This window comes from Passer domesticus, chromosome 3 (genome assembly GCF_036417665.1).
Source record: "Passer domesticus isolate bPasDom1 chromosome 3, bPasDom1.hap1, whole genome shotgun sequence".
Taxonomy (NCBI): Eukaryota; Metazoa; Chordata; class Aves; order Passeriformes; family Passeridae; genus Passer; species Passer domesticus.
In genome coordinates this window covers 29264664-29286496 of record NC_087476.1, presented here as the reverse complement: position 1 = coordinate 29286496, position 21833 = coordinate 29264664, and the positions used below count along the sequence as shown (strand labels likewise).

At 39.4% G+C, this 21833-nt stretch overlaps 2 long non-coding RNA genes across 2 annotated transcripts in view; one reads left to right on the top strand and one right to left on the bottom strand.

The window, feature by feature from the left end:
- Nucleotides 1-1565: 1565 nt before the first annotated feature.
- Nucleotides 1566-14155, bottom strand: LOC135296238 (uncharacterized). Its single transcript, XR_010358307.1, has 3 exons — nucleotides 14069-14155; nucleotides 7722-7857; nucleotides 1566-4079 (listed from the first exon to the last, which is right to left on the bottom strand). It is a non-coding gene; the product is annotated as an uncharacterized LOC135296238 (long non-coding RNA).
- LOC135296237 (uncharacterized) overlaps nucleotides 13874-21833 on the top strand; it is a 37121-nt gene continuing 29161 nt past the window's right edge. Inside the window, exons 1-2 of the long non-coding RNA XR_010358306.1 lie at nucleotides 13874-14105; nucleotides 14575-14636. This is a non-coding gene — a long non-coding RNA (uncharacterized LOC135296237). The remainder of the gene's footprint in view (nucleotides 14106-14574; nucleotides 14637-21833) is intronic.

The window sequence follows — 21833 nt, the reverse complement described above, 5'->3', positions numbered from 1 at the left end:
ACTTAATTATAGAGAATGTTTGGGTTTTTTTGTTGAGACTTTTTAATTTCTGATTCAGTCCTGTGCTGTCCTCGTTCAGAGCTCGTCCAAATGGTACCTGACAATATTCTGGAAGGTGCTGACAGCTCTAGGAAGCAATTGTTCATAGAAAAGACAAAGATTGAGAGAAAAGGTGTGCTAGATCCATGGCAGTTAAAGCTTGTACTGCAGATATCCACACTTCAGACAGTGTGCTAACAGCCCAGTGCTGCTTTACTCTAGCCTGATTTGCATTGTGGGGAGGCTGCAGGGTGGTGTAAAGCAAAGCTAAGTGCTGAGAAAGGAGCTTGCTGGTTACTGGTGTGCAGGACCTAAACCTGATCTGTACATTTCTAAGTTTTGGTCTATAAGAAGGCTTTCATTGCTGACAGACAATCAGATTGCTCTAGTCCATCACTGGACAGGTGATCTAGTTGAAGTTATCCTTGGTCACTGCAAAGAAGGTTAGACTAGATGTCCTTTAAGTTCCCTTCTAATCCAAACCATTCTGTGATTCTCTTATGGAATCATAGAATCATATTCTTGATGGGTTAGATCTCAAGAGCTGTATCACCTATTTTGGAATGTGGCAAAGAGGAACATTTGGTAGAAGCTGAGTGGGTGTTGATCCTGGATGATTAGACCTTCCACTTTAGTTCTTTCACATTCATAGCAAAGGTAGATTAAAACATGTGGGCAGAATTTAGTCTGAGCAAGTCCTATCTGAAAACTGAGCTATTTAATTTGAACAAACTTTTTCCAGGTATTTTTAAAACTTAGTTCATGGTTTGGGTTACCAAACTTTCTAGATAATCTGTAGTTAAGGTCCCTTGTATTTTCAGAAATATACTTCTCTGCAGATATCCTAATATCTGACATGTTTGAAGTACAGATAATACAGTATTTCATGCAGGCTGGCTGCAATACCTACCCAGTATTGCTAGATCATTACACTACCCTCAATTTGGGTGAAACAAACTATTGTTCTCAGACCTTGAAAAGAATCCTCATCACCATGTTCTGAGGGAGAACTTTGTTCCTGCTGTTCAATTGGATGTATTGCAGACTTCTACACATCTCTTGACACCAAAAAGTAAAGTAGAAGCAGCAGCTTCTATAAGCAATTGTATTGTGGTGTGTCCACGAGGCAAGGGTGGTGCTGGTGGTATGACCAGAGAGTGGTGTACCTGGTTAGCAGCAAATTACAATTTTTCTGGTCTTGGAGGCATTCCAAGAGTAGCTAGATTGGTCCTCCAGGCTTGAAAAAAGCTGTATTGTAACATAGTTCAACCTAAAAGTATATTCATTGCCCATTCCAGCTATGTTGTCCTGCTGAACAAAAGGTTTTTCATGCTGTGAGACCAGTGCTACCATGTGAGGTGTGTGGAGCCAACACTGATGTGCAAGGCTTGCTGAGCAGACAAATGGTGCCAGTTCCAAGTGGTAACAGTAGAAATCCACATCCTACCAACAGGAGTCCTGTCTTCTGGAGATGAAGCATGTCTATTTTTTGTTTCAGAAAAAGCTCAAGAGCAGCATCCTGGCAAGCTGGCATCCTCCTACAGTGGAGCAAGGAGCTGTTTTGATGCCTTTCCCCAGATTTCCGGTGCCACGGTAGGAATCATGTGAGGATGGTTCTGTCTCATCCTCTTAGCAGTGTGTGAACAGGCCCTGTTTTGACAGGCTTGCTGGATGTGTGTTCACAGTTCCCAGTGAGGCTCCCAGGTCCCATGCCAAAGACACGGTGATAAGTACGTCATTCAGATTTGGCAAATCTATCATTGGGCTGGATGAATAATGTGGAGAAGGGCTGCTCTTCATGCATGTGAATTTCTGTCTTAAGGAATGTACTGAAATAGAAATGTTTTCATATTAGTGTCCTGTTTTAGGCTAGTGCCTGAAAAAATCTTTGTTGCAGCAACTCTGAGCTGTCTGATACAATGGGGATGTTTTGAATGGAAGAGCTCTTCTCATAAAATAATGTAGAATATTACTTCTGGTAGTGTTATTTTTAATGTTATTCCATGTGTTTCTGATTGGCCTTATTTAGATGTACCTGTTCCATTTAAATTAAATATAGGACTTAACTCATTGTTCTCCAATAACATTTTTTTTAAGCTTTTCTATATGAGATTTTCCATTTGTTTTTCAGCCTATATTTTAAAATACTTTTTTAGGACTCCAGTCCTGTGGGCAAATGATTTTAAGTGACTTGAGAAATCCACTCATTTCATGTAATAACATTGCAAAATTTATCCTCAAGTAGTGTTGGAGCTCCATTTAAATAATCTGGTTGAATTCTCCTAAGTCATGATCCTCTCATGGATAAAATAAACTATATGTTCTGGCTGTACCTTGTGCCCTATTGTTGCTTTCTGTATATTATTTGGACTCTTTCCAAAACCATTCCTGATGAGTCTTTTGCAGATCCTGAGCTCTTAAACTGCAAAGATTATGGTGCTATTTGACAGATGTACTTTTTTAATTTCCCTTACATTTCATCACAGCTCATACAGCATCATTATTTTTTGAAATATGCCAGTACTCCTAAATCTGTAGTGCTCCTATGTGAGTTTTATAACATTGCAGTTATAAAACTTTACGTTTGGCCTTGAGTGTTAAATTGCATGGATAAGAGCTGTTCTCCATACTGGAATGCATTCAGCTTGCTGCTCTTGTTCCTGCTGTGCTCAAGAGGATCCTGCTCTACAGTCACCTACAGTGGCAGTCATCAGTATGAAGGAAAAAATAAAACTCTCTAATGTGCTCCACTCAGGAGTTTGTCATATTCTCTCCGAAGTTGCCCAGTTCCAGCAAGCTACAGCCAGTTTTTAACTATCCTTAAAGCACTTCTAGTTCTTTGCTGTAGAGTTATTCTCTTCCAAGAGCAAGTAATGAGTCATATTGTTTGCATATTATGTGTTCATGTGGTTAGTTCTTAGTTATGAAAAATGCTCTTCCACACCAATGAAGTTTAATTTTTAAAAGTTCCTAGGGTGGGAATGGTTGTGCCAAAGTATTAAAATAACTTCCATTATGTCTCATCTTGCCCCAGAGATAGGAATGCGAAGCATGATTTTCATAATGTGGACACTTCTGTAATAAAATGTGTAGTTTGGTGTAGCAAATAAAGTTTAGTGTCAGTTATGTTGTATTTATACAGAATTCTCAGAAGTGACAGTTATAAAAAACAGACGGAATTCTCAATCTTGAATCAATTTTTAATTAGTGAAATACAAAAATATATATGCAGAAGTGAAAGTGCCTGTTTGTATTAAGAATAATCATACATTGTCCCTTAGGTAAGGAAACAATAGGGTGAGTATGAAATTGAGTCATGCTGAACTGCTTTAGTAGCTTGCTGCCAAAAGGGACTATCTCTACATATTCCTGCAGCATGTAGTGCTTGCTTAATCTGTTTGTGAGCTCACTCAGTTTGCTACTGTAATAGCAAAAATAAACAGCAGCTTGGGAGGGGAAAGAAGGGAGAACTAAGCATGAGTGGAGTGGGGTGATGATGTGGGGAAGGATAGTGACTGACATCAGGACAGCCAGCAAGTGATCACATTGTAAGGCTCTTGAAGAAAGATTTTCCATGTGTGTAAGATTCCAGGAAGATGACTGTAAGAACTAAGGTGCTCCACGAGAAGAGAAATGTCTGTGCCAGGACAGCAGACTTGGATATTAAGGTGGATGTGATGATGTCTTAGCCATGCTGGAGGTCACTTGTCTAGCTAAGGGATATCAATGTCCTAGGGAAGTCTGGTTGCCAAGCGCTTCTTTTCTTGCCCCTTCTTTTTCTCTGCCTGTCATCATTCTGTCACTTTACATAATTTGTACTTTTGTACTTCTAACATATGGTGTCCTTTTGGTTTTTTTTAAATCTTTTTGGAATGTTTTGCCATACCATGAGTTGAAATAAAAGTGGTCTAAATGGCAAGTTGATAACATGGCCTTTTTCACCCAAAGATGCAGCAGATCTCTGCAATGCCAAATCCCTTCCATGTTTTTCAGGTATCCAGAGAGCAGCAGACTTGCATGGACTAGGGAACAGCTGTCACCTGCAGAGAGAGAAGCCAGGGTTTTTTGACAAGTCATCACAAAGGGGTTTTTGACTTGTGCTGAAGCACTGCAGTGCACACTTGATCCTTGAAGGGTCCACAGGGAACTGATGAGATAGATGAGCCGACTGATGTGTCATGGCCTGCCAGTTCCTTGGAATGCCAGTGTGTTTGCCCTGCTTGAGCAGGTGTGCTCAGAACTCCTTATGGAGTAAGTCGGGCTCAATTACATGCTTAAAGGGGGAGTTCAGAATCGTCTTTGACACAAAAGTAAAAGGGAAGGACTTTAATTAAGGTAAAAGATAATCCTGTGAACATCAGAAAAGAGGGAAGGAGTCCTCTGTGACTCAGGAATCTCAACATGCATTGCCTAAGGCCATCAGAGGATTTACTACGTTTTTGTTGAGCCAGTCTTCACTGAAAGGGTCAGTTAGCTGACTCCTGTGTGCTGGTGCCTGGAAGATTTAATCCAGTGATGACAAGGTAAAATTTAGCTTTGTATAAAGATGGTAGATACTAAGAAGGTACTTGAGTAGAATACTACCAATTGGGTTAAGCCTGTTGAACTTTGTCCTAAAACTGACCAGATTCCTCTGCTGCTGCCTGCTCAAAACCTGTCTCACCTCCCCATCCCACCTGAAAAAAGGCTGATGAAATGTCAGACTCTTTCAGCTCTTTTGGGTAAGGCAGTGATGATGTGTCACAACACTGAAAAAAAGAGCAAGTTGAGTGTTTCTTTCACGTGTAGAGATGAAAGTAGTATTCAGAAAAAGCTAGCCCCATCAGCTTCCAAGAAAAAATAGTTGAATAGTTGAATAGTTGAATAGCTTCCCAGCAGATAAGTAATAGTTGCCATAGATTTACTGAAATCAGTTTCCTACCCTGAGAAAAGTATGGGCACTGTGGACAGGGAAAGGCATTTTGACAGTCCTGATAGTGTTTTGATAAGCAATCTTGGGAAATCTCCTAGAAATCTCTCCTAAGTGCAGAAGTGATTGGAGAACTGCATTCAAAAGGTGTTAACTGATCATTAATAAACCCAGAAAAATGTGTTAGGTTGGGTATTTTCATCTTGTATTCAGTGTTATACTATAGTAACATTATGACTGGACCAGGATGATGAAATGTAGAATAGATTTAATAAATCTGCAAATAGTTTAAGTTTGAGGAGGAATGCAAGTGCTGTAAAATAAAATAATGAATTTTTAGGAGTTCTGAGAAATTACAAGAATGGTTGATGTGACTAGACAGAGCCAAAATAAAGAACAAATAGCTACTGGGTCTAGCTTAGAAATTTCTCTGAAAATTCCTGTGAATTACAAGATGAACAAGTACAGTTTGTGGCTACAGTTTTTTTCAGCCCTCAGCAAATTTATGGGAACACATAAATGGGCAGCTGACCTTCAAGAACTGCAAAATCATTTTTCCACTTAAAAATGTTAAGACTTGACCAGGAGGAATACATCCTGCTGCTCTGGGTATGGCCTTTGAGAAGCTTGAGAGCAAATCAGATAAAATTCTTGGGAGGGTAACAGGAATGATTAGGTGTCAAGACATGACTTGGAGGCACAGGCCAGATGAACTTCTGGAATAACTGTTCTAATAGCAAGAGCTGTGAACTTTTGGAACATGTTGTTTAGGAAAGTTATGGAGGCTGTCATGGATGACCTATGTCTAACCTGTTCTTATGGTTTTTTAGAAGGAAGGTACGCATCTCAAGGCACTGTAAAATCCTGCATTATGCTTCCAAATGCTTACACTGTTAAAGGCAGGCTTGCAAACACGCTAACCAGCACACATTAGAGCCTGTATCTGTAACATCTGTCTTGTGATCGTCTCTTCTTCGTGAACAATGCTTCTAACTTGCTGTTCAAGATTTTCTGGTACTCTCTCTCTTACTCCTTACAGGTGAGAGTATAAAGGTGTATTGGTTTGGCACGGCCTGGTTTTTGGTAGCAGCGGGGCCACAAAGATTGCTCCTGTGGGAAGCTGCTGGAAGCTTCCCAACATGTTGGACAGAGCAAATCCCTGATGGCTCTGAAGATGGACATGCTTCTGGCCAAAGCTGGGCCAATGAGAGAGGTTGGTAATGCCTCTCTGGTGACATATTTAAGAAGAAAATCAAAACAAAAGTCATAGGTTTTGCTTCTAGTCAGAGAGGAGGAGGTGAGAACATGTGAGGCAAACATGGCAATGTCAAGGTCAGTGCAGAAGAAGGGGAGGAGGTGCTCCAGGTGCCAGAGCCAAGATTCCTCTGCAGGCTGTGGTGAGACCTTGGTGAGGCAGCTGTGCCCCTGCAGCCCATGGGGATCCATGGGGGATGCAGAGATCCACCTGCAGCCCATGGGGAAGCTGCCCTTGCTGGAGCACATGGATGCCTGGAGGAGGCTGTGGTTCAGTGGGCGACCCAGTGGGGAGAGAGGGCTCTGTTTCCAGGCTGGACCAGCCTGTCCTTGCAGGACTGCACCCCGTGGAAGAGAGAACCATGCCACAGCAGGTTTGGGAGGGATGTGGGCCCGTGGGAGGGACTCACATTGCAGCAGGTGAGGTCTGGCTGCTGCTCGTGAGGTTGGACCCATGCTGGAGGAGTTCATGGAGAGCTGCCTCCCATGGGAGAGACCCCACAGCCTCACAGGGGAAGGACTGCTCTCCCAGAGCAGCAGAAGAAAATCTCAGTGATGAACTGACCAAACCCCCATACCCTGTCTCCCTGCGCTGTCAGTGGGAAGGAGGGAGGGGCTGAGGGGAAGAAGGCGTTATAAAGGCTTATTTTACGTCTCATTATCCTCTTCTGATTCTGTTAGTAATAAATTTCAATTTGCAACTAAAGTTGAATCTGTTTTGCCCTTGAAATATTTCTCATGGTCTTTATCTCGATCGTTAAGCCTTTGTTAACTTTTTTCTTTTCCTTTCCCTCTGTTGCCAGCTGTGGCAGGGGAGGGTGAGCGAGCGACTCTCGAGGGTGCCTGGCACTGGACCAGTGTCAAACCATGACAAAAGGAGATTGGAGGCAGGAGTGTTGGACTAGAATTTATAGCACAGTGGTATTTTCATGGGGATTTAAAACATTTATAGGTGTATAGGTTGTGCGTGTTTCAGAGGTTGAATTCGCACTATAGAAAGAAGTGGCCCATTTGACATTAATGCCTTATTTTGCTGGTTTATTCAAAAACAAATTCATCTTTTTTTCAAATATTGTCAAAAAGCAAATGAAGAAAAGATTGCAACTGTGACTTCCACTGATTTCTCTTTAAGAAGAAAAAGCAAGGCTGAATATCCACTGCTGGTGACTGCCAAGATAAATTGGGGCAAAAATAAATCTTTGAAAAGCTGTAAATCAATTTCAGTGACAAAAAAATCACTCATGGAAACAGGCTGTTTTGTGACAGAATTTCTGAAAGTTAAGCAAATAATGTAGAGCAAGTCAAAATGTGATAATGTGCTGCACTTAAGAGGTGTACCATCCCCCTCCCTTCCCATCCCCCTGATAGCACTCATATTCCTGTTTTTACATTAGAACACTGATAGTAAGAACTATTCAGTTAAGATAGCAAGAAGATGTTATCCATAGAACCAAGTGTACAAGAAAAGTACAGAAAAATGCTGTGGAAGAAAATGCAACTGATTCAATGACTTACTTACTCTTGACAGGTTAAATATTCATCTTCACTGTCTGTGCATTGCTTGAATATAGGCTTGATTATATGTTCCAGTCTTTTCTTTGGAATTGAGTTCAAGGTATTTTAGGTGGGTTTTTTTTTAACTCCTTGTTGTACCCCTGTGAAAGACAGATAATGACACTTTTAATCTTTTCTGGAATTTCTTCTTCAGGCCCCTGATTTTCATCAGTTCTAATGCAGAAGAAAGGTAAAGAACACAGTGAGGTTTGTAGTGTGGGCCACACCAAACATTTTTCTAGACCAGAATTTTGAAAACTCAGAGATTATGATAATAATGTCTGATACTTTCTAAAGCATCTCAATATCCACTGATTCAGTTGGGTTTTGCCTTTCCTCTCCTTCTCCACACAGAATTCTTGCCTGCTTTCTCTTTTCACTTTCTTTGTGCTTCTTCTTGTGACTCTCATGTACTGAATTTTTTTGTGATTATTATCAAGAAACAACATGTCTCTCACTTTATCCTAGACTTTCTCATTTGAGTCTTCCACACTTGGTAATTTGAACCTATTTTTGTTTCATGTACTGATTTTATTTCAAGTTTCAGGCTGCTGAACAGCTCATGAATTCTTGTCCTTTGTCTGCTAAAGGATTATTTTTTTTCTACCTGTGTTTTTACATTAATCTGTAGTAACTGCAAAAATCTCCCCCATCCCACTCTGTCCTTGTCTCCTATCTATCCTAGCCAGCAAATTTGTCTTGAAAGCTGTGTTCTTTAAATCTGTGCTCTTCTTTTGCTGCCTAACTAAAGATGCATTAGTATCATTCCACAGCCACTTGTGTACAAGATTTCGCTCTTACTGTTATCTTTTCAACTCACTTTTCTAATTTATATGAGTAAACTGTAGGAAAAGATTTTTCTTTTCTCCAGCTTGGAAGAGGTAGTCCACTATTTTGTTACTCGAAGACATTGATGAAGAATCTGTATTGTATTGTACTTGTTTCCACAATGGAGATCTAGATACTAAAGTATCACTATGTTGAGCACTTCAGAATTTTTCAGTATATATTAAAAAAACCACAAAACCTTGACTTGTCTGGTCTTCATGGCTTGGTGCTCTGAAGTAGACCCTATATCATGATGAAGGGCTCAGGTTTTTGATTTTTCATTTCCTTCCCTTCACGTCCTGTAGTTTTATTGGTTTGGACACAATGCCAATCCGATGTAGCTGTTTGATATTTAATTGGTTTACAGCCTAGACAGATTCATCTACTTCTTAGACATGAGTAATAGTAATTGGAGAAAGATGCATGGTGATATCGATTGGGTGTGACTGTAGGTGAAGACCTTACCTGGAAGATTTGGGTTTGGCTTTCCTTTTGCTCTTACTTTCACTGCAGCCTTGTCCTCACCTATTCCAGTTGTGTGCTCCGTCTTTCAGGCTGGTGGCAGTCTCAGCCAGCGTTTCAGCCTCTGCTATCTGAGTTACTCAACTGTATCAAAGCCAATAGCTATTGAGGGAGAGGTGTGCACTCTGCTGTTTCAGTAGTGCCCGTGGCTACTGATGGTAAATACCAGACTTTCTGGCCTAGCCTCTGTGGGCAGAGCAGGGTCAGCACTGAGCAAGAACCTACCCAGTTGCCTGCCCACTTTCTTCCCCCTTTCCCCTCCCCGCCACAGCAGGATGGAGGAGAGAAGGGCAAAACCAGGAAAATGTGTGGCTTGAGATAAAGATAGTTTAATGAGTGAAACAATCTGTTCACCCAAGCAAAGCAAAATAAGGAATTTATTAACTGCTTCCTATCAGCAGGCAGATGTTCAGGCGCTTCCCGAACAACAGAGCTCCATCATGTGTGATGGTTACTTGTAAGGACAAAAGCCATAACCAGGAGTGTCCTGATTCCAGCTACCTCCTCCTTTTTGGCCAGGTTTTTATTGTTAATCCCAATGTCATACCATATGGAGTATGCTTTTGGTCAGCTGACAGGGTCAGCTGTCCTGTCTCCTCCCAAATTCCTGCCTCACCCCCAGCCTGCTCAGTGGGGAGCAGCATGAGGAGCAATAGCCTTGGTGCTCTGCAAGTATGGCACGGCACAGCCACAGCACAGGGGTGTAATCTGGGCTCTAAGTCACAAATGCAAATGATCATGTACTTCAGGTCCAAATTAAAAAAGTAGTCTATTTGCATCATTTATTTCTGAAATTAATGATAAAAGTGACATGTTCCTTTCTGAGAGGTCTGATACCTGTGAAACACTTAAAGGGGCTGGCGTTGGTGCAAGCATATTTACCTGGCTGTCAATAGAATGTACTGTGCAATGACTGTGTGATAAAACTTGTGCTGACAGTAAAGCTTGCTTGGCCATTTCACGTGTGGGGTGAGACAGTTGGTGTTTGAACTGTTCTGAGCTTCTCTGGGGTCAGATTCCAAGAATTCAAGAATTTGTGAGGCTTACAGGAGCCATTCAGCTGGTTTTTTTTGGCTTTTTGTATTGTAACTTCTTGCTGCACGGTGTCTTACTGCTAACAGGATGGACAAAAAGTGCTTCTCCCTTTACCCTTCCACAGTTACACAGTTGTGCTGTGCTTAGAGAACTGCTGAGGAAGTGGGAGAAGTCTGAGGAAAGAACTGACACCATGTCTGCTGTGTCCTGCCTGAATTAATTTATTAGCTTCTGTTGCTGACACAAATACTTTTTCTTTTGCCCTAGGTTACTGTGGCTAAAATCTTTTTATATGTCTTAAAGTGTGTCAGGTTCTGAAACTGTTTCCCACAGGTGCCCTAAAATTTCAGGAAGAAACGATGTGTTGTATATGACTGACTTTGTCACTACTTACGGATATCTGCCTTGATCCTAATTAGAAAGCAAGCCAGCTGTGTGTTCCACTCCTAACTTGCTGCCCCTATTCACTTTGCAGGGATCTAAAGCACGCGATTCAAGCCTGTGTAAATCCACACTGGGTACTGGGTGATGGAATGCTTGAATATAATGATTTATTTCTCTGGACTGCACCATTAAGGATTTTACTAGTTTGTGAAGAAACAGATGAGTGGCCACATCCATTTGTTGCAGCACCCAGCACTAATTTCAGAGCATCATTTACTGAAGGGTCAGGACCAACAATGCAGAAATTAAGCAGCAGACAAAGTGAAGCCTGTTTTGCTAGCAGCCTGACCACTCCTGTGTCTCAAGTGCTACTCAGTGCTGCAGGACAATTTATCTCAGTTCTGAATTGCTAAAGTGATGATGGGTGAAAACCAGTACTTATCATAATTTCTCCTATTTGTATGGAATTTTATTGTTGCAAATGAAGATCCAATATTCCTTTCAAAGCCATGGCATATACGCAGCACCTTCTTTATAATTTCTCTTCCTTGAGCCATTTGAAATATTTGTGCAGGATGACTAATAAAATTCTCATTAAGTTTGCCTTATTGCCCTGTGAAGATTCACTCTGAAGGCTAGTATTAGTTCTTTGTTTCAAGGGATGTTATAACTAAAATTTTTGCTCTCGAGTGGAATAAATTATACTGAAAAGATGTCAAATGTGCTCAGTTCCTGTTATTGTAGGAATTAATGAGCAACAGAAGACTATTTTATAATTCTAAAAACCTTTCATTTGTTTTTGTAATCCCATTTTATAATTCTAAAAACCTTTAATTTCTTTTTGTAATCCCATTTTATTTAAAGAGGAAGCAAGCTAATGTTTTGACTCCAGAAAATATTGTCTGAAGGGTCAGGGAAACAGGCCAGCTTCATTTCTCTTAAGAAGTGTAATGACAATACAAAATTATCACTATGAAAAGAGAAAATAAGCCTGGCTTTTGTGTCTTCTGAGTGTCAGTTCTTTTCCTGAAGGCTCTGCTCTGATTCCAAGACTCACATTGATCTTAAAATGTCATCCAGCATTATTCTACACAGAGTTTGTGCAGGAATGTGCTGCAAATGAAATGCAACTCCCAGCAGCTGTTTCTGCTCTAGTTTCTAGATGCAAAAGTAAACCCCAGCTCCTCCTCATAGAATCAGGAAATCAAATGTGCTGGAGCTCCTATGTATACACTGGGCTTTAGACAAGGCTTTGAAGTATGAAGAGTGTGGAATAATTGTATTCTCTAGCCAATTTCAAATCCGTTTGGGAAAGAATGTTGTACATCACAAGACCAGGAATCATCAGAACATCTGTAATTGAAGATAATTTTCCTTGATCTTCTAACAGGAAAATAGCATAGCAATTTCTCTGGCTGAAAAGCTTCAGTTTTCAAAAAGATAGAGACAAAGATCCCGGTATTTGCAAAATAGTACAGAAAAAGTGAAACACTAATGATTGAAGTGGCCACATAGCTGAAGGCCCACAGAAATGTGTAAGAGACTGGGACACTTATCATATGAGGAAGGACTGATATAGAGCTGGGAGAAGAGAAGGCTCTCATCAATGTATAGAAATACCTGAAGGGAGGATTCAAAAGAAGACAGAGGGGGTCTCTTTCCAGTGGTGCCCAGTGGCAAGACCAGAGACAGTGGGCAGAAGCTGGAAATTACTTTTTTTAATGTATCCCACCCTTTTATGCATTGCAGTAAGGCTCTCAAAAACTCCTTTTGTCTGCTCACATTCTCTGTCAGTTCTCACTTTTGGCTTGATTCATCATCTGTTCAGTCTCAGGTTTTGTCATGCACTTGAGATACACAGTCTCCTTAGGTGCTAATGTCTTCACTCTCAAAGCCAATCTTCCCTTGCTGACCTTGATGAAATGAGTGAAGAACCCATGGCTCGCTGTCAGTGATCATGACAAGCACCATTATGCTTGTGTGTGCCTATGATAGCATTTTCACATACATGCAGACATATATATGTATTCATGTTTCTGTCAGCCATTAGAAATGCTTCATGTTGGCCCAAATGCCCTTACAACGTTCCTGTCCTCATCTCCTTCCAAATTTGTGCTCTTCACCTTAACTAGATTTACTCAATAGTTGACTGTAAGTGGTAGGAATGAGAGCACTCTCTTTTAATGGCTTTGTTAAATGTCAGCAGTAATGGAGTTCAATCATGATCTACATCTCTTGGGATTCCTGTAGCACAGACAGATGGTTTCTGCTCCAATATTGCTCAGTCTCACACTGTGGGGACTTGTATTTTCAAGTAGAAATTAAGAAGAAGCCCCCATATATTTGCTCATTACTAAACGACACATTTGTTATTTAAATGCTTTTTTCTTCCCTTCTTTATATAATTCATTGTTAAAGAACATCCTAGGCTTTAGACTGAGGTATTAATGATAGAGTTTGGTTTTTAAGGTATTCAGAAGAAGTGATACAAAAATGTGGTACCTTGCAAAAATCTATTTGTAACAGCTCCTTAGAAGCCATGTGTGAGAGCACTATAGTCGTGCTGAAGAACTTCACATGAATACTGATTTAAATTCTATTGAGAATATTTCAGTCTAAACTACTGCTTAGATTAAAAAAAAAAGAATAGCCTAGCTTTGCTTTTCTATCACAGGTTTAGCTCTTTGTGCCTACAGCCATAGTTCGTATCTCCATCATTGCAGCAGAACTTCTGAATGTTAAGAATAGTATTGACTTTGGAGAATTAATCCTTCTTTTTACTGAATACCACATGAGACTTTAGGAGGCCTGGATTTTTTTCTTTTTTTGATTGCAATAAGTGGTATGTATATAATAAATTCATCAGTTCTCTTTTCAAAAGACTATTCGAGCACTTGCAAGGATCAAGCCACAGTAAATGAACCAAGATTTCTTTTTATAGCCTTAGTAGTTTATGCAGGCATGTCTCCTTCCCGGCCCCAATGGCAATGAAACAGGCCAAAAAAAAGTGAAGATTAGCTATATCTAGAGTTGCAGATGGTCTTGTTTGCAAGTAAAAATGGTAACTTTTGTCATGAATTACAGAATATGCTAAGTTGGAAGGCACCCACAAGGATTATTGACTCCAACTTCTGGCCCTGCACAGGACCATCCCCAAGAGCCACACCCTGTGCCTGAGAGCATTGTCCAAATGCTTCTGGAACTCTGTCAGGCTTGGGGCTGGGACAAATGCCCTGGAGAGCCTGTTCAGTGTCCATCCCCTGGGTGCAGAACCTTATCTTGATATCCAACCTAAACCTCCCCTGACACAGCTTCAGGCCATTCCCTCAGGTCCTGTCTCTGTCACCACAGAGCAGAGATCAGTGCCTGCCCCTCCTCTTCCCCTCACGAGGAAGCTGTAACTGCAGTGAGGCCTCCCCTCAGTCTCCTCCAGGCTGAACAGACCCAGTGTCCTCACCCTCTCCTCACAGCTTCCCCTCAAGGCCCTTCACCATCTTTGTTGCCCTCCTTGGGCATTCTCCAATAGTTTAATGTCTTTCTTACATTGTGGCACCCAGAACTGCCCCCAGCAGTTCTGGAGGTGAGGCTGCCCCAGAGCAGAGCAGGACAATCCCCTCCCTTGCCTGGCTGGAGATGCTGTGCCTGATGCCCCCAGGACAGGGTTGGCCCTCCTGGCTGCCAGGGGGACCCATGAAAAGGGAGATACCTTATATACAGCAAGTATTTCCTGAAAGGGTTACTTAAAACTGTATTTTTTGTTGTTGTTGTCGTTGCTTTACAAAACAATACCAAAAGCCATTGCAAATTTTGTGGAACCTTTAAATTCTGTCCTGATAATTGTAGAAATTCAGGACCTCTGCTGAATAACTTTTAACAGCTAGTTTTAGCAAGACTTTTGTGAATTGGCAGTAATCCAACTCATTGACTCATGGTCTTAGAGAGTGCTATGGATGATTTGTCTAATGGCCCAGCATAGTGCTGCAAAGAAGAGTAAATCACAGCATGAAAGACTTGGATGTGTGACCAATGTGTTTTGTTCACTGGGTCAGGAAGTAATTACAGGCAAGATGCAAGCCCTGGCACACAACTGGAGCTATCCTGAGGAAGAAAGGTAATGCCATCACTATAAGCTATCGACCTTGGAATGCTTCCTCTTTGTCCCCTAAGCTCATCAACTTAGAGTCTAGCATTAACTGCAGCACTTGTAGGAGTCGTTCCTATTCACAAGTACAAAAGCAGGAAGATCTGAAGCGTTTGGACATCCTGTTATCTCATGTCATAAGTCCTCCATCTCTCTTTTCTGTCTTAACATTTTGTTTACTGACAAACAAAAGAAAAAAAATTCTTTGCTTGTCTGCATGTGTGTAAATTTTTAGGAATACCTGGATAGTGCAGATAACGAAGGTGCCAGAAAGAAAGTTCCTTTTAACTAAGTATATTTTTTGAAAAGTAAAATATAAATTTTTCCTCTCTGTACAGAAATATAAAATAAGCTGTAATAAATACTTTTTTTCTATGAGGACTGTTTGCTTACTCTTTTGGATGCTCTATTAGACCATATATATCTGAATAGGAAAGAGAATGAGAAAGGTCACCTAAAACTTACATGAGAATATTAAAATGGCTTTTAGGCTGTGAATTAAACAAAGGAATAATTTAGAACTGCAGGACTTAATAATTTGAGAACTATAGAACTTAAAAACAGCAATAAATAAAGGCATTACTTGGATGAACATTTTAGAAAATGGCTGTATTATTTTTAAATAGATTGTAGGAATAGATTAACTGCAGTATTAACTTTATGCATCCATTAATGTCTTCAGCCTAAAACAGCAGGTATAACCCACAAGTGGCATTTTTAAAATTAAAATGTATAGTGTTCTTAAGGAAGAGCCATATTCTTAGAGCTACTTACAATGTGCAATAGAAGTCTGATATTGATCCCCAAGAACCTATCCAGTCCTTGACTGCCAGAAGTAGAGGAACTCATGGCATAGTAAATGTTTTACTTTTACCTGAGCATGGAGAGGTTGTCCTTTATATTTTATCAAGTTTCTCACAGGGCAAGTCTGCCTCTGCATCCAAGAAAAGAAAGAATAGAGCATGCAGTGTCAAGTTCTTTTCTGCAAGACTTCTTCTTTATCACTTCTCTTTTTGGTGGCTGTTTGTTCCAGCCAGGCTATTCAGGTGCTCCAGGCATGGCTGCTCTGAACTGAAGAGACACCTTTTAATCCTTTTCATACAGCAGCTGAGAACTGAACTTGCCTGATTGCCATTTCTCTTCACTTCCCTTACACTTGCTTAGACCTCCAACTTCCTTTCCAGACCCAGTTCTTTTTGATTTCTAGGGAGAAATAGTATGCCCTGTTGTCTTTTGTTTCCCCTATTTTCCTCTTAAATGACATTAAATGCTATGTATCTGCATTTGGGATGCATATTCTTCTTTCTCTGTTGTTCAGTCAGGAAAAGGTCAATTTTTTATTGAACTTTTTTACTCTGTGAGTGTGCTCGGTGAAGTTGCCTCTTTCATTACTAGTGCCATCTTTTCTGTTGATGCAAAGATGCTTCCTGAGTGACTGGTTTTGTGCAGAGGTAGAGAATAAGGTGTTTGTTGTCTTCCACTTCTTGAGAGGCTTTCCTCTTGGCAATAAATAGTAAACAAAAAGCTGAACTGACTTCTTGCAGATCTGTTGTTTCAAATATGTGAAGGATTTTCCAGAATCATCTGTCCATGGAGCTTTAGCTCTCATAGTTGGTAGTTAGGCAAACAAGTAGGGTTTTGGAATAACTATCAGTTACTCAGTCCTGTGTTAGAAGATTTGTGTGGTGAATCCCTGGGTGTTTCCTCTTCTGTTTGTAAAATTAACCTTGTGTACTCAACCTACTGTCTTCTTATCATACAGTCCCTTATAATATGCAGGGTAGGTTTAATTCTGGGTAGTCTCCCACTCCCAGCCCTCTGTTTCAGTTGTGCAGTAAGGAAAATTGGAGTGTTTCCTATTCTGCCTGTGTTGTTTTACCCTTGTCCACTGAGGTGAGGCTGCAGTGAGAGAACCAATTCATATCTTCCTTTTCTTAATGTCATTGATACCTCAATGAGCCTGTCTTCTCAGAGCTTTATTTAATTTTGCCCTTTTTCAGAACAAAATCTTAATGACATTTGCTTCAAGATGTTTACTGCTTCTTGGAGATTGTAATAGAACCTCTGAAATGCTGAGCTAAAATGACTTGCTATTGTAAAGTGAGATGATGCTGGCATTGTTTCGTGGATTGCATGGATTTGAATTATGACAGCACATTTTCAGTAAATGGTTTTGAATTCTTAACATGCTTCACTTGACGTTATTTTTGTCATCAAAATTAGAAATAATTAAACCCAGAGAAAATTCTTTTTCATTCAAGAGCTCAGTATATTTCCTTAGTCTTCACTCACTTGCATTTCATCTGGAGTTGGAAACCGCCTATAAAAAATGAGTGAAATGTGGAAAATTAATTCCACAGAGCTTCTAAGGATGACTTACATGCTGAGGTTGTTTAAGAAATAGAAAACTATTTGCTGTCTCTGTAGCAATCAGATACATCCTGTGGAGTCTGGATAACCTGTTGTGGATACATCAAAACATGATGTACTCCCATGCTCCTCCAAATGCTTCAGTGTAGCACTTAGCTCCCACTAATGTTCACAGAACATCCATTAGGCTTGCAGCCACTGAACCTGACTCTGCAACTAAATTTTACTCATCATTGCCTAAACTCTGGTACCTTCAAATCACTTAGTTTCTATCATATAACAGTACTGGCAGAATTGACAAGACAGATATTCGCTTTTGGAACACAGAAGTCCCAATACACATTTAGATGTCATTTAATGAGATTAAGTGTATATCTTCCCCCCACCCTTCTTCTTTTAGAGACCATTGATTTAAGAATCAGGGACTATGAAGTTTTTCCACCAGTCCTTAAGTTTTCTTGTCTTGTAATAAATCCACTTTGTACACACTACTTAAAAATTCATTAAGTGAAAGACAGAAAGCAGAAAAGGCTGGGGCTGTACAGGCCAGTAGCTGGGCTACCTGCTAGGGAAGCAAAACAGCATCATTTGATTTCCTGCTCCAATGAATACTTAATATAAAATACTGAAATATTAATGGGTAAGTGAAAATGGTATCTGACCACATAAGAAGTAACATGAAGTTAAGATGAAGGCAATGAACTCCTACAATGAACCTGAGGGAAAAAAAGGTCCAGCATCTGACATAGTGTGTAATTAGCTGGTTGTTAGGAAGTATTGAAAGAAAACTTGCTGACAGTGTTATTGAGGAATGTTTTTATGGGCTTTTATTGGGAGTTGGAAGTAACACATAATTGTTATAATGTAAGATATGCAACTTATTTCTGTTCTATTAGGCCTGATGGGACCATACAAAAAATTATTAAAACCAAAAACAAACAAAACCCCTACAAACAAATGCAAACACGAAACAAAAACCAAAGTAAACAAGAAACCCCCAAAAACCCCCCGTTTGCATTCAGAATAGCTTTGTCCCTACCAGAACTGTAAAAGAGACTCTGCGTATTAAGTAGCAGATTAAATCTTCAAAAAGGAATAGTGACATTTGCAGTGTGCCATGAAGTGATGATCACTAAACTTAGTTATTTCAGTGGGGAATTTGTTATACTGCACATTAATATTTTGCTCCATAAAGTACAGGACAGCAGGCAATATATTATAGTGAACTATACTATAATATATAGTATATATACTATAACTACAGAAGTCCAGGCTTTCTGTGAGGGTGTTAACTCATAAAAATGTGTTCCTCAGTGCAATCCAGGTCCTAATAATGAAGTGGGTATTCAGGTATTGGGAAGATACGAGTGGTGGAAGGCTGTAGATGGATGGGCATTTCACAGAAACTGCCACCAAAACTGCCATTAGGTGGAAACCTTTGTTGGTAGCTTCAGCTGAAAGGTCAAATCCTAAATGGACAAAGAAATTAATCTGATATTTCTTTCTTGCCTGCTGATAGGAATTAGTCTGATGGATATATTTTGTCCCTTTACTGATGTGAGGTGTTTGAACTCTGTGGCATTTTAAAAGATTCACATCCCCTGTAAATTCTCATATGTTTGGAGTACAGGTAGGTGGTGCATAGGTAAGGTGAGCAGCTCATCACTCACTGTGCACTTCTGCCACTTCTGTGCATCTCCTACTTTTTTCTCAGTGCAGAACACTGGGTGGTACAATTTTGATCCTCTCTAAAATCTTTGGGGGAATATTTTCAATAGCAAAGGTAGTTAGCCTTTAGACATTACATGTATTGCACTTACACTCTTTGAAAGCCAAGTAATCATTAACTCAACATGTTTTCTTCTTTGCCAATAGCCTCTAAAAGTTTTAAAACAAAGGTACTTGTCTGAAAATGTTTGGTGGTATCATATAAACGTGCCTGAAACTGTCTTTTCATGACTTTTCAAAGAATTCTATATTCAGGTAATTATTGTTTATTGAAAAGTAATTAATTAGGGGTTTTCTTAATCTCTGATTAAATGATATAGAGGTAATGATCTATTCTGTCCTCACAGTTAAATTTGGTTACAAAATTAGCTTGTGTTTAGTTACCATGGTGATTTTTTTTAAATATAGCTGTATTCTTTTCCCCTTTTATTCTTTAATGAGCAAATGTAAGCTTTGAGACTTTTCTTAAGCCTTTACATGAACAAAAACTTGATGTATAAAATGTTCATAAATTCCAAATGAAATACTGTATCATTGAGGTCAAGAAAAAATATTTGCTTTTTTTCATATTTGTAAGTAGCCTCTTTTTAAGCTATTGGTCTAGGCAATATATCTCTAAAAAAAGTGCCAAAATAGGCAATTCTATAAAATGTGGTGATTTTGGCTTCTTCTTTCAAACACCTTCTAAAGAACAAAAGAAATTCTGACCGATCTCTCTCCAACTGCTAAGGACACAAGTTGTTGATTACTGACTGAATCGTAGAATCATAATTGACTAATAATTAAAATTCCCATGAACATGTATGGATAAAATCACAATAATGGCATTTTTTTCAGAACTGAGTATTCAGTGAAAAACTGAATGCATGACCACACAATGTATGCCGGAAGAAAACTTGAGGGGTCGTCCTATCTATCTTCTGCTTCAAGGGTCAGATTATTTCCTAGAGATGTTTCCTCTTTTTATTCTTGATGGCCTGTAGCCAAAACATCGCAGTTTTTATGGATAACAAGAAATGGATGAAGTACATGAGAATGCTTGAAATTCAAATGCGGTAACTTTGGATTTATATTCTTTATCTTTGCCGGCATGTCAGGGAAGCCAAACTGATTGCACATTTCTGCAACAAATCCTGTGCTATATAACCCAACTTCTGTAGCAACTGTGCATGAAAAGAGGTTCTCAGAGACAGCATGACTTTTGTGACAGTATTAGGGAGAAGAGAAAGGAAGAAGGGGCACTACTGATGGACACAGGTGTAGGAGTCTTCTGTCAGAGAAAAGTAATATTCTCTGTAAGACAACACTCCTGCAGTCAAGACTACCTCTCTAGTGAAGCTACAGAAAATTTGATTATATCTGTACTCTGTAGCTTGATTATAAGATCCAAAGATGACAAGATTAAGGAAAATTCAAATTTAATTTTAAGTCTTCATGCATTTTAAACTTGAAGACATATACAGTACTACCAACAATGAATAAATTAATTGGAGCTTTTCAGGAGGATTCAAAAGCAAGATGCGCAGCATGTAGGAGGTGAGTGGTGTGGACAGAAATAGGAAATGACAAGCAATATAAAATTGTAGAAGTAAAAATATTTAATTGAATTTTTGTGATTTAAATAACCTGTCACTGAATGCTAAGGCTTTTGATGCAGAAAAAAAAATTCAGGTAGAAATGGATGCTGATCTGTTTTTTACTTTGGTCCACACTTTGGTCCAATAAAGAGATACCTTATTCTTAAATTCCTGGGTGTGGACAGCCTTTTTCATTTTGTTTTGATTATTTTTTCCTATTATCTTAGAAATTAAAAAAAAAAAAAGCAGGTTGAAAGTTCTTCCTAAGGTAGTATTTAAAAATACTTACTGTCCTTTTTTCTTTTTTTGGAACAGACAGTGTAGAAACACTGCAGATGACACACTTTTTTCCGACTTTGGAACATTTAACTTAATTTCTAAAATTTATTTTTTATATTTTCTTATATTTAAAAAATCATTGAAATTGTGTTTACAGTCTAATTGTTTCTTTAAACTTTGCAATGACTAATCTTCTCAGCTATATCTGCTTCACAACCTATGCTTTTCTTAAAATAGTATTAATGCCAGACATTAAATATTCCATTTATTTATCATTGTCTAAATAACATCCTAGTTTTCCAGAACCCTGGATGCAGCTATTTTTTCACACCTGTGCATTGTAATCCTCTAGACCTGGCTGTAAATTCTCTCTTTCAGGAACATAAATTGTTGCACAAATGCAGAAACCCACCTGTAATCTCTGCAAGCATGATTTTTTAATAACCTTTAATCTTACCACAGGAGGAAGACTAGATTCCAATGGGAAAATAGCTTTGGCTATGCCATGGAAATGGCCAAGAAATTCCCATGTGTGCCAAACCTCTTAGTTGAGAGACTCAAAGGCAGTAACTATATTAATGTTTGAGTTCAAACAAAGAACAGACTTTGGAAGTGAATCCAAATGTGTCGAGTTCCTACTTACCAGGCTTGGAGTTGCACTGTGAAGAAGTGTTGGCCTGTGTTAACAGAAATTAAATCAAAGGCGTGCTCCAGCCATGAAGAAGTGTTCATTCTGTTGACCACATCAGAAGCAGATTGAATCAAAAGCTTCAAAATTCCAGTACTGGGGACAAGTATGTTCTCAGCACCAAATAATTAAAATTCTACCAATTTTAATTGTAGGGATTCTACAAATCCATCCTGTTGCATAGAGCTACTTTTCAATGTAGATATATCCTGCCAAATCTCTGCTTCTGTCTGATCTGCTTACGTACTGTTAAAGGGGGAATGAACACAGTAGGCATGATTCCTTTCTCCAAGCTGTATTTGATCAGAACTAACCATTTTTCAGGTGTCCCTTTAAGAGTAAATCACAGCCTGTGCACCCCTGACTGCCTGAATAGTGTGGTAGAAATTTAACAGCAGAACCTCATCTCGTCCTTTAGGATTTAACCTTGTCAAAATCACTTAGCACTTAAGGTAAGAAGGAGAGAAAAAATTGCTTAAAATTAACCTCATTCAATATACATGAAGTTATATTTATAGTGATGCA